General features: G+C 52.7%; 2 long non-coding RNA genes across 2 annotated transcripts; one reads left to right on the plus strand and one right to left on the minus strand.

Annotated features, from left to right (window-relative positions):
• The first annotated feature begins 3,951 nt into the window (after window positions 1-3,951).
• On the plus strand, window positions 3,952-10,067 carry LOC144331604 (uncharacterized). Its single transcript, XR_013398899.1, has 2 exons — window positions 3,952-5,584; window positions 6,248-10,067. It is a non-coding gene; the product is annotated as an uncharacterized LOC144331604 (long non-coding RNA).
• LOC114670340 (uncharacterized) lies at window positions 4,089-7,759 on the minus strand. Its single transcript, XR_003719828.2, has 2 exons — window positions 6,102-7,759; window positions 4,089-5,683 (listed from the first exon to the last, which is right to left on the minus strand). It is a non-coding gene; the product is annotated as an uncharacterized LOC114670340 (long non-coding RNA).
• Window positions 10,068-10,665: the final 598 nt, after the last annotated feature.

Below are 10,665 nucleotides of genomic sequence, written 5' to 3' on the forward strand. Positions count from 1 at the left end.
GGAAAGTGGCAGGGTGAAAGCTCTGATGAACTCTGGGATGGTTCAGTTGTCTACCCTGCCATACCTGTCATTCCTGGAGTGCTCTGGCCCTGGCTGGTTTTCCCTGATTCCACTCCTGATTCCAAAGCTGCTATGATATATTAGCTACAATACCCAGTTTTCAACGGAAAATTACTAGATGAAGAAACAGGAAAATGTGTTTCATAAAGAAGCTAACAGTTGTAATCTCTGGGCCCAGAATTTAGATTTAGCAGTTACAGACTTCAAAGTACCTGTTATAAATATGTTTGAAGAATTAAAGAAAAATAGGTTCATAGGAAAATATGTTCAAGGAATTAAAGGAAAATATGATACCAATGAGTGAAGAGAGAATTTGCACAGACAAATGGACACATCAGTGAGAATTCTAGAGCTGAAAAGGACAATAACGAAATTTAAAAAATTCATTAGATGGGCTCCAGTTCTGGAGATGGCAGAAAAACAAAGGACCAGTAAACTTGAAGACACATCAGCAGAAAATATTTAACTCGAAGAAAAGAGGGAAATAGAATTGGAGTAAAAAGGCTGGGCATGGTGGCTCATGCCTCACTTTGGGAGGCCAAGGCGGGTGGGCCACCTGAAGTCAGGAGTTCGAGTCCAGCCTGGCCAATATGGTGAAACCCCATCTCTACTAAAAATATAAAAACTAGGCCGGGTGCGGTGGCTCAAGCCTGTAATCCCAGCACTTTGGGAGGCCGAGACGGGTGGATCACGAGGTCAGGAGATCGAGACCATCCTGGCTAACACAGTGAAACCCCGTCTTTACTAAAAAAAAATACAAAAAAATTAGCCCGGCGAGGTGGCGGGCACCTGTAGTCCCAGCTACTCGGGAGGCTGAGGCAGGAGAATGGCGTGAACCCAGGAGGCGGAGCTTGCAGTGAGCCGAGATCGCGCCACTGCACTCCAGCCTGGGTGACAGAGCGAGACTCCGTCTCAAACAAACAAACAAACAAACAAACAAACAAACAAAAAAAATATATATATATATATAAATTAGCCAAGTGTGGTGGCAGGTGCCTGTAATCCCAGCTACTTGGGAGGCTGAGGCAGGAGAATTGCTTGAACTCAGGAGATGGAGGTTGCAGTGAGCCAAGATTACGCTACTGCACTTCAGTCTGGGTGACAGTGAGACTCTGTCTCGAAAAAAAAAAAAAAGGAGAAAAAAGAAAAGAATGTCAGTGTCCTCTTGGACAGTACCAAGCACCACAAATACATGTAGTTGGAGTCCCAGAAGGAGAAGAGAGAGACATAGGGGCAGAATAAATTTGAGGAAATAATGGTTGAAAACTTCTCAGTATTAATGGAAAGCATTAACTTGCAGATCCAAAAAGCTCAACAAACCCCAAGCAGAGTAAACACAAGTAAAATCACTCCTAGGCCAATCACAGTCAAATTTCTTTTTTTTTTTTTTTTTTTTTGAGACGGAGTCTCGCTCTGTCGCCCAGGCTGGAGTGCAGTGGCCGGATCTCAGCTCACTGCAAGCTCCGCCTCCCGGGTTCACGCCATTCTCCTGCCTCAGCCTCCCGAGTAGCTGGGACTACAGGCGCCCACCACCTCACCCGGCTATTTTTTTGTATTTTTTTAGTAGAGACGGGGTTTCACTGTGTTAGCCAGGATGGTCTCGATCTCCTGACCTCGTGATCCACCCGTCTCGGCCTCCCAAAGTGCTGGGATTACAGGCTTGAGCCACCGCGCCCGGCCCACAGTCAAATTTCTTTTTTTTTTTTTTTTTTTTTTGAGACGGAGTCTTGCTCTGTCACCCAGGCTGGAGTGCAGTGGCCAGATCTCGGCTCACTGCAAGCTCCGCCTCCCGGGTTCACGCCATTCTCCTGCCTCAGCCTCCCGAGTAGCTGGGACTACAGGTGCCCGCCACCTCGGCCGGCTAGTTTTTTGTATTTTTTAGTAGAGACGGGGTTTCACTGTGTTAGCCAGGATGGTCTCGATCTCCTGACCTCATGATCCACCCGTCTCGGCCTCCCAAAGTGCTGGGATTACAGGCTTGAGCCACCGCGCCCGGCCCACAGTCAAATTTCTAAAAGTCAAGGGCTAAGGAAAAATTTTGAAAGGTTTGGAAGATAAAAAAAAATGACTTGTCCAATAAAGGGGAATTATGACATAACAGCAAGTAGCTTCCTAAAAAAGAGGGAGTGCAAATTCAGAGGCTGCCTCGTTTATCTAATCAGAGGCCCAAGAGTAGACATTAGTGAGAAGGAAAGATAATTAATATTTAGTGATATATTACACACGAATCCCCTAGAACTGAAGGAAGAGGTGAGTCCCTCAGATTGGAAGAGATCAGTGAATGCCAAGTAGGACAAATGAAAGAACAAAAATTAAAATCTCAACATTCCACTAGAAGGTACCTCATAATGGAATTTCAGAACATCTAGGAAAGAGAGAAAAGAAATCTAAAGCTACTAGTAAAAAAAAAAAAAAATCATAAATCTACTAATAAATAAAAGCTACTGCTTCTAGAGAAAATTCATCAGATTGACATCAGATCCTCATCAGTCATAAGCAGTGTTCCTGTTTACCAGCAATTGCAAGTTAGAAGATGTAACAAAACTTAAATCTCCCATTTATGGTAATGCTAAAACATACAAGAAGCCTGACACGAAATCTCTCAAGGAATATGTTAAAAAAAAAAAAAAAAAAAAAAAAAAAGATGGGATTTCTGTGACAAGCTGATTCTGTAATTCATGTGGGAATGGAAATGTCCAAGAATAGCCGGGGAAAGCAGAAGAAGAACTAGATGGTGAGAACTTGCCCTACTAGATTATAAAATGTACACAGGAATTAGGCCGGGTGCAGTGGCTCATGCCTGTAATGCCAGCACTTTAGGAGGCTGAGGCGGATCACCTGAGGTCTGGAGTTTGAGACCAGCCTTGCCAACACAGTGAAACTCTGTCTCTACTAAAAATACAAAAATTGGCCAGGCGTGGTGGCAGGCATCTGTAATCCCAGCTACTCAGGAGGCTGTGGCAGGAGAATCACTGGAACCTGGGAGGCAGAGGCTGCAGTGAGCCGAGACCATACCACTGCACTCCAGCCTAGTTGACTCCACTTCAAAACAAAACAAAACAAAACAAAAACATAAGAAAAGCAATACTTTTTTCTCTTTGTTTTTTTCCTTTTTTTTTTTTTTTTTTTGACACGGAGTCACACTGTGTCGTCAGGCTGGAGTGCAGTGGTGCAATCTCAGCTCACTGCAACCTCTGCCTCCCGGGTTCCAGCAATTCTCCTAACTCAGCCTCCTGAGTAGTTGGGATTACAGGCGCCTACCACCATGCCTGGCTAAATTTTATATTTTTAGTAGAGACAGGGTTTCACCTTGTTGGCCAGGCTGGTCTCAAACTCCCGACTTCAGGTGATCCGCCTGCCTTAGCCTCCCAAAGTGCTGGGATTATAGGCATGAGCCACCGCACCCGTGCAAAAAGCAATACTTTAAGTCAACTTGCAAAAAATTGAGTGTGTTTCTATATGGGTTGCGAAGATGCCTTCAACAAGGTACAGAAAACACAAATCACAGATGAAACCATTGGTTAATGATAACATCACTTCATGACAAAATATAGCGAAGTGAAAAGGTAAGTGACATAGAGGAAAAAAATGTCATAGGCTTGGAAATGGGTTTACGGGGGGTGTCCTTTCAGTGGTGTGCTGAGTGGCTGAGTGGTATCTGTCTAGTGACCCCGCTGGGAATGATCTGATTCCATGGGGTCCTTCTTCAACTGCTATGCTATGGACTAAGCTATTTTACAGCTCTGTCAGGGGAGAAGTTAACTTATAGAAAACCAATTATAAGGCCAATGATCCAGCCCATAGAATGCAAATGAATTTTGCTCCATAGAGATTGAATTGAATTCTGTCGCATGGAAAAGATAATCCCAAACAGTACACTTTATTGCCCTCTACGATATTAAGCACTTTGCACCAATAAGCAAATCTGTTTCGGCTTTCCTCGTTGCCTACACAGCTGTCCTTCCGATTCTCCTTTGAACTGGTTTTAACATCTTACTGGTTCCCTTATTAATGAGTTAAATAAAATCTTAGGTGTGTTCAATTTTTATTTTGTATGAGAACCATGATTTTGCCTCTAAACATTAATCTTTATCTACAAGAGTTTGAATTCATAATATATGTAAGAACAAAAGGAGGTCCTATACATTAACAAAAAGACAAAAATCCAATTAAACACGAATGAAGTTTTTATGCAGAGAAGAAATAACCTCATTAGTAATCAGAGAAAGTAAAATTAAAACAACAGCTTCTCATTTTTCACTCACAGCAGGTTTCAGCTGCTCTGAAGTGGTGGCCATTGTCAGGATAGGGCCTGGGAACTGGGGAGCGGCTGGCCAGGGCAGACTTATCTGTGAGGTCTGAATATCTTTAAAAAGAAAGATCCCCTGGGCTCCTGGGGGCGGGGTGTAGGGCCGTAGGGGACATTGGCAGTCGCCCAGGTGAGAGGGTTCAGATCTGTGTACATTTTATTGTAGCAGAGATACTGCAAGGGGGAGGGGGGGTCCGGGTGGCTTGGGGCATCTGGGGCTCTGGCAGTGACATCCCTGGGGGCTGACATCTGCCTCTGCCCTGAGGCCTGCAGAAGGAGTCCAGTCTTCTCTTGCCAACCAGCGAGACAGAGGTCAGAAGTCATGAGGAACCCCCATCCAGAAGTGGCGGGTGCCCTGGCTCAGCTCCAAGAAGCCCTCATGGGTTGGGACATTGGAGGAGGCATTCTTGATCTCAACAGGGTGACCCAGTGGAGATGTGGGGCTGCTGCAGGTGGCTGGGGGTTGGAGGTCTTTCCGCTGTGTGGACATAGACAAGCCAGAGACCGCGGAGGTGTGTGCCTGTCTCCTGGCCCAGGCCTGCTGCTGCTGGCCCCGTCCTCTCCACCCAACCCCCCTTTGGGCAGGTGGCCTCAGAAATATTGGAGGGGATGGCCAGGCGCAGTGGCTCACGCCTGTAATCCCAGTACTTTGGGAGGCTAAGGCGGATGGTTCACTTGAGGTCAGGAGTTCGAGACCAGCCTGACCAACATGCTGAAACCCCGTAAAAAATACAAAATTAGCCAAGCGTGGTAGCACAGGCCTGTAATCCCAGCTACTTGGGAGGCTGAGGCAGGAGAATCGCTTGAACTGGGGAGACGGAGGTTGCGGTGAGCAGAGATCGCGCCACTGCACTCCAGCCTGGGCGACAAGAGCGAAACTCTCTCAAAAAAAAAAAAAGAAAAAAAAAAAAAAAGAAAGGAAAAAGAAATACTGGAGGGGACTTGGGGTCCAGGGCTGGGCAGGGCTGAAGGCGTAAACATGTGAGAGTCTGGAGCCGGGTGAGGTCACGATAAGACAGGCGGGACAGGAACAGCGCAGTGGGTGCCACGCGAGACACAGGGTGGGCGGGGCCAGCCAGGCCCGGAGCTGGCTGCCACCGGCTGCGGCAGGAGGGAGCTGGCTGCCGCCATTTCAGTGCAGGGTGGCGAGAACCCCAGTCTGGAGGGGGCTGAGACCCGTGCTGGGGGCCGCCCGGGGTAGATCCTGTCTTGAAGGTCCGGCGGTGGGAGGGAGGGAAGGTGGCCGCGGGTGGAGGTGGGCGTGGCGCCAAGGGCGGTGTTCGCTGAAGAGCGAGAGTCGGAGCCCGCTGGCTGCTGCAGGGAAGGGAGCGGCGGAAGATGCGGAGATAGAGGGAGGTTCCCAGGAAGGCAGAGGGAACGGGCAGGCCCGGAGGAGCAGGCGGGAATGTGGAGGGGGGTTGGAACCGCAGCACAGAGGGTTTGGGCTCACAAAGGTGAAGGATGTCCCCCGGGAAGCCAGCGGGCACGGCAGCGACTTGCCCGGGTCCCGGGCCTGACTTTCACACACCCCCACCCTGCACCTGGACGGTGACGATCTGCTGGGCCCGGTGGCGCCTGGGAAGGCAGCCGGGGGGAGGTCCGAGTTACTGGAAAGTGCAAGTTCCAACCCAGAGCTGCGCTGAGCAGGGCCGGGCTGCTGGGGCGCCCAGGGCTGCAGGTCCTGGCGGGGCCTCTGGGAACGCGGAGGGCGCTGACTCAGGCCCTGACTCACCAGGGGCTGCCCTGCGGGGGATCTGGGTCCGCCGGGTCCGCCGGGTCCGCGTAGCCACTCAGGTCTGCCCCCCAGCGACCTTTCTTGGGAATGTTCCAGGGCGGTTCTTACTCCTTTCTGGAGGGTGGCTTCCTTCCTCCTCCCAGAGTTCAAAGCCATTTTCTGCACTTCGCCCCATGGCCTCTGAGCTCAGAGTTCACCCCTCATGGAGCTGGAAGGGACGGTTTCTAGAGAGGCCTCCGAGCTTGGACCGGGATGAAAATCCTTCACCGTCTTCAATGCAACAAAGCTGTTCACGGACCCCCAGTGCCATTCTCTCATTCATGTGTTCATTCGTCCCTCATACAGTCACTCATTTATTCAGCCCATGTGTTCGCTGAGGGCCCCGTGCAGGGCTGGGGATGCTGCCATGGAGGAGGCGGAGGCACCCTTGCCCCGGAGGGAGCTCCTGTGAATTTCACTGCCAGCAGCCAGGAGGGTGGTGAAAGGCTATGGAGCCTGAGTCGGGCCAGGCTGGGGAAGGCCTCCTGGGTGATGAGGGCGGAGGTGGGTGCAGCGCGGCGGAGTCCAGGAAGCCCCGAGAGGAGGCCGCCAAGGTGTGGTGGGTCAGGACAGGTGAGGGCAAGGGAGTGGAGATGGGCACAAGGCCTGGCTGGCGCCGTGGAAGGTGCAGCCACCCAGACCCCCAGAAGGAGGCTGTGTGGGGCCGCAGGACACCTGGGGGCCATGGGACAGGAGGGAGACCCTGATGCAGTGCCTGCCTGTGGGTTCCCTGCCCCTACACACCCCCGTCTTGGAACTCCCTCCAGGGCACACAGTCCTCAGCTGTGGTCCCTTCAGGGTTGGCCCGAAGGTCCTGGCTTCCCTGGGTCAGCCCCATCGATCCTTAGCGTAAGGTCCAGCCCATTCTGCCCAACTCAGGCCAGCTCTGGTCCCTTCCAGCTGCAGAGCTTGCACAGGGTCAGGCACGCACAGGGTCCAAGTGCTGCCCCTGCCCACCCGTGTCCTTCCCCTCAGTCCCCAGTGTTGACTCCAGGGCGGCCCTGACTTCCTGCTGGTGCGAGCTTGCCTCGGAGGCAGCTTTCGGGGGCCCATGTGGCTGCCGGTCATCAGAGCATGCTGCTGCCTGCCCCTGGGCTCTGGGCTATGGGGCTGAGACCCCACGAGCTCCCCTGCGTGGTCGGGTGGTCCAGCCCCAAGTGGGGAAGTGGCACGGGGAGAGGGGCTGGGAATGCCACTGCCAGGGAGCCCACAGGGACACAGACAAGGGAGCTTCTGCAGGCCTGGGAGCTGCTCTGTAGACAGCACCCCTTGCCCTGGGCCCCATCCTTATCTCCTTTCTCCTTAAAATCAGAGCCTCTCTCCAGCAGGCCTGCCCAGTGTCCCTCAGCTCTGGGTCCTTCTAGCCTCAGTGCCCCTCGGCTTCCCACGCTGCTGAGTCACAATGATTGGGATGACAGGGTCCCGCCTCCTCTGCCTCTGAGTTCCAGGACCGCAGACGCCATTGTAACCCACGCACCCACAGAGGCCTCTCTGTGAGCTCCTGTCCTGCTCTGGGTCTCCCCAGAAGCCGGTCCTGAAGCAAAGATTCATGTGAGTGCCCCAGTCCAGGGCACTCTGCTAGTGGAGCCAGCACCGCCTGGCCCTGGGCTCTGTCTCAGGAGCCTGAGCTGGGAGGGCAGGCCTCCGAGTTGCCCCTGTGGAGGGCTTTTGTCCCCAGCCCCATTCCTCCCCCGGGGAGGGCCGCCTCCTGCACTGCACTCTGGCATTCTGGGTTTGCCTGGCTTGGGGCCAAAGACAGCATCTGCCCACAGCAGCAGCAAAAATATCCTTCACACGTGGGCCCAGGACTGGTCACTCTTTGGGGGTGCCCCTTGGGAGGGTGGAAGGCCTACGGGATATGATGCTGCTGAGCCCCAGTCACTGTGGCCGGACAGAGAAACCCTATTCCTTTATCCACTGAGATTCTGCTGTCTTCATTCTCCTGAATGGCTGGGCAAGGGAACTGCGTGCCCAGAGGGCAGAACTGGGGTAGTGCCTGCCCGGGCCCTCCCAGCCTCTCCCCTCAACTCCCTGTCCCCACCACCAGCCCCAGCTTGTTCCCCAAGACCCAAGGGACAGGCTGTGGGGCCTGGCAGCTCAGCCCTGACGGGCCTAGTCTAAACCGATGTTCCGCCAGGGAGGCCCATTTGGCCGCCCGGTTGCCTAAACAGCCCAGCCTTTGTCCGGGGCGGTCACAGGCGCTGTTTGCTCAGTGCCCGGCTTGTTTTTCCCAGGCCAGTGAGGCAGGCAGAGGCACCGGAACCATGGAAACAGCACAGACCACCTGTCCTGCCCCAGCTCCACTCCCGCCCGGTTGCTTTCTCTGTCTCTGTGGACCTCCTGGTGCGCTGGCCCTACCCCAGCTGGGCCCTAGGCGGAGCAGGACTCGTTGCCTTGCCCCCGCCCGCCCTGGAACTTCAGCTGGGCCCAGCACAGAGAGAGCCAAGGGGTTTCTGGAGCTCTGGAGTCCCTCCACCTGCTCTCAGCACTCACCAAACACAAGCTCTGCGAACCCCGGGGACTGAAGGCTCCTTCCTCTGCCACCCCCTCACTCCTTCCCCCAGCCACTCTCCTGGGGAGGGGCCAGGGATGAGGTCAGCTCAGGGAAATACTCTCTGACCAGAGTTGCCCCAACAGGAAATAGGCTATATTGAAAGGTGGTGAGTTCCCCATCATGTGAGGCATGCAAGGGTAGACTCCTAGGGCTGCTATAAGGGAATCCTTATTGTATGGGGGGACATTAATGGATCAAGTAAGTATAGAAAGAGTTCTTTCTTTTGTTCATTCATTCACTCCATTTATTGACTGACTCATTGATTCATTCAGAAAACACCAGTGGTGTGGCATCCATCCTCCAGCCTAGAACATTCAACCGTGAGACTGTAGTCATGACTCCTGCTTTCATGGCAGGCAGAGTCATGTGGGTAAGAGGATGTGGGGGAGACACACATGAGAATGAACAAGGCCTTCAGGAAGGTGGGGTGGGAGCCGAGAGGGATCAGAGAGATTATGAGTTTTGTGCCGTATTCCATGGGTAGAGAAGCTGCGGCACAGAGGGATCCTCATGCCACACATAACCTGGATAACTCCCCAGAGCTTCTGGGTCCACAGTCATCCAAGCTGCAAAGGCCTCTGAGAGGAGGGGAGGCTCCTTCCACGTGCTGGGAGCGGCTCGGGAGTGCTCCAGCAACTCACATGCCCCAAGCACTGCTTATGGGCCAGGTTGGGCTGGGGAATGCAGAGAACACTGGGGAGAACCTGTTCTTGGGACTGACTTCCAGGTTAAGACAATCTTACTTCGAGGGGTTGTGTGGCTGGCTTTAAGTACCAGGAAGTTCTGATCTTCTCACCTGTTCTAGTTAATTAGTGCTGCATAATTATCTCCTTTCTTATCCTTATCCTTAACAGACCCAAAACAGGAACTAAAACTACAGCCACTTTATTAGGCTTAGGAATTCTGACCTGAAAGGGCACAGTAGGGACAACTCCACTCTACTCCGTGTGGTTCAGTGGCCCACCTGAGACAACTCAACTGGCTGGGGGCCGGGACACCTGCCGCTGGCAGATCCACTTCCAAGATGGCTTCTGCATTCGCATGGCTGGTGCCTGGGCTGGGCTGGCCAGAAGGCTGGAACTGTCAACCAGCGCACCCCCATGTGACTCCTCATGGTGCTTGGGCTTCCTCACAGCATGGAGGTCTCAGGCTTTTGAACTTCCTTCTTAGATGGCAACTTAGGACTCCAAGTTATAAGCCATATGGCCTTTTATGAGTGAGCCTTGGAAATTACCCAGCAATACTTCTGCCACATTGTCTTGGTTGAAGTAGTCACAAGCCCACCTGGATTCAAGAGGAGAGGCCATAGCGCCCACCCTTCAATGGGAGAAGGACCAAGGACTTTGCAGCCGTATTTAACACTGCCACACTAGCCTCCAATTTCCTCCTTTCCTCTCTGAAAATTCTACCTTCTGCCAAGGTTGGGCTTAAGTTCCAGCCAGAAAAACTTCCTGCTAATTCCTATCCCCAGTAATACTTCCTGCCCACTGCTGCATTCTTGGTTAATGGTTGCTCTAATAAGTAATGGGGACAGTCATGAGTGTGATGCCCCACACTTGGCAACCATGCCCATGCGTTCACACATGTATGTTCTTCTTTGGTTCTTAGAGCAATCCTGTGAGGCATTTTAGATGGGAGAGTGGGCATCTCACATGGAGTTTTGCGGGGTGAGTAGGAGTTTTCCTGATGGACAGGGTTTGGGAAAGGGTATGATGAGCTTGGGCACATGTACAGTCGGGTGGGGCTGGAGGACAGTGTCACTGACTTGCGGCAAGGGGCTTCTCAGTGGAGAAGTGTTCCACACAGTCCTCTGTTTTAGGAAGACTCCTCTGGCCCAGACAGTATGAAGACTGGAGGATGACCTGGGAGAGCTGGCACTGAGGCTCACTCATGGACCCCCACAAGTGCCTGTCTGCCTGTGCCTCCTATGTGGTTTCATGAGTCCTTTCAAGCATTATCTGGGGTGGG

The sequence above is a fragment of the Macaca mulatta genome, chromosome 10, assembly GCF_049350105.2.
Source record: "Macaca mulatta isolate MMU2019108-1 chromosome 10, T2T-MMU8v2.0, whole genome shotgun sequence".
Lineage (NCBI taxonomy): Eukaryota > Metazoa > Chordata > Mammalia > Primates > Cercopithecidae > Macaca > Macaca mulatta.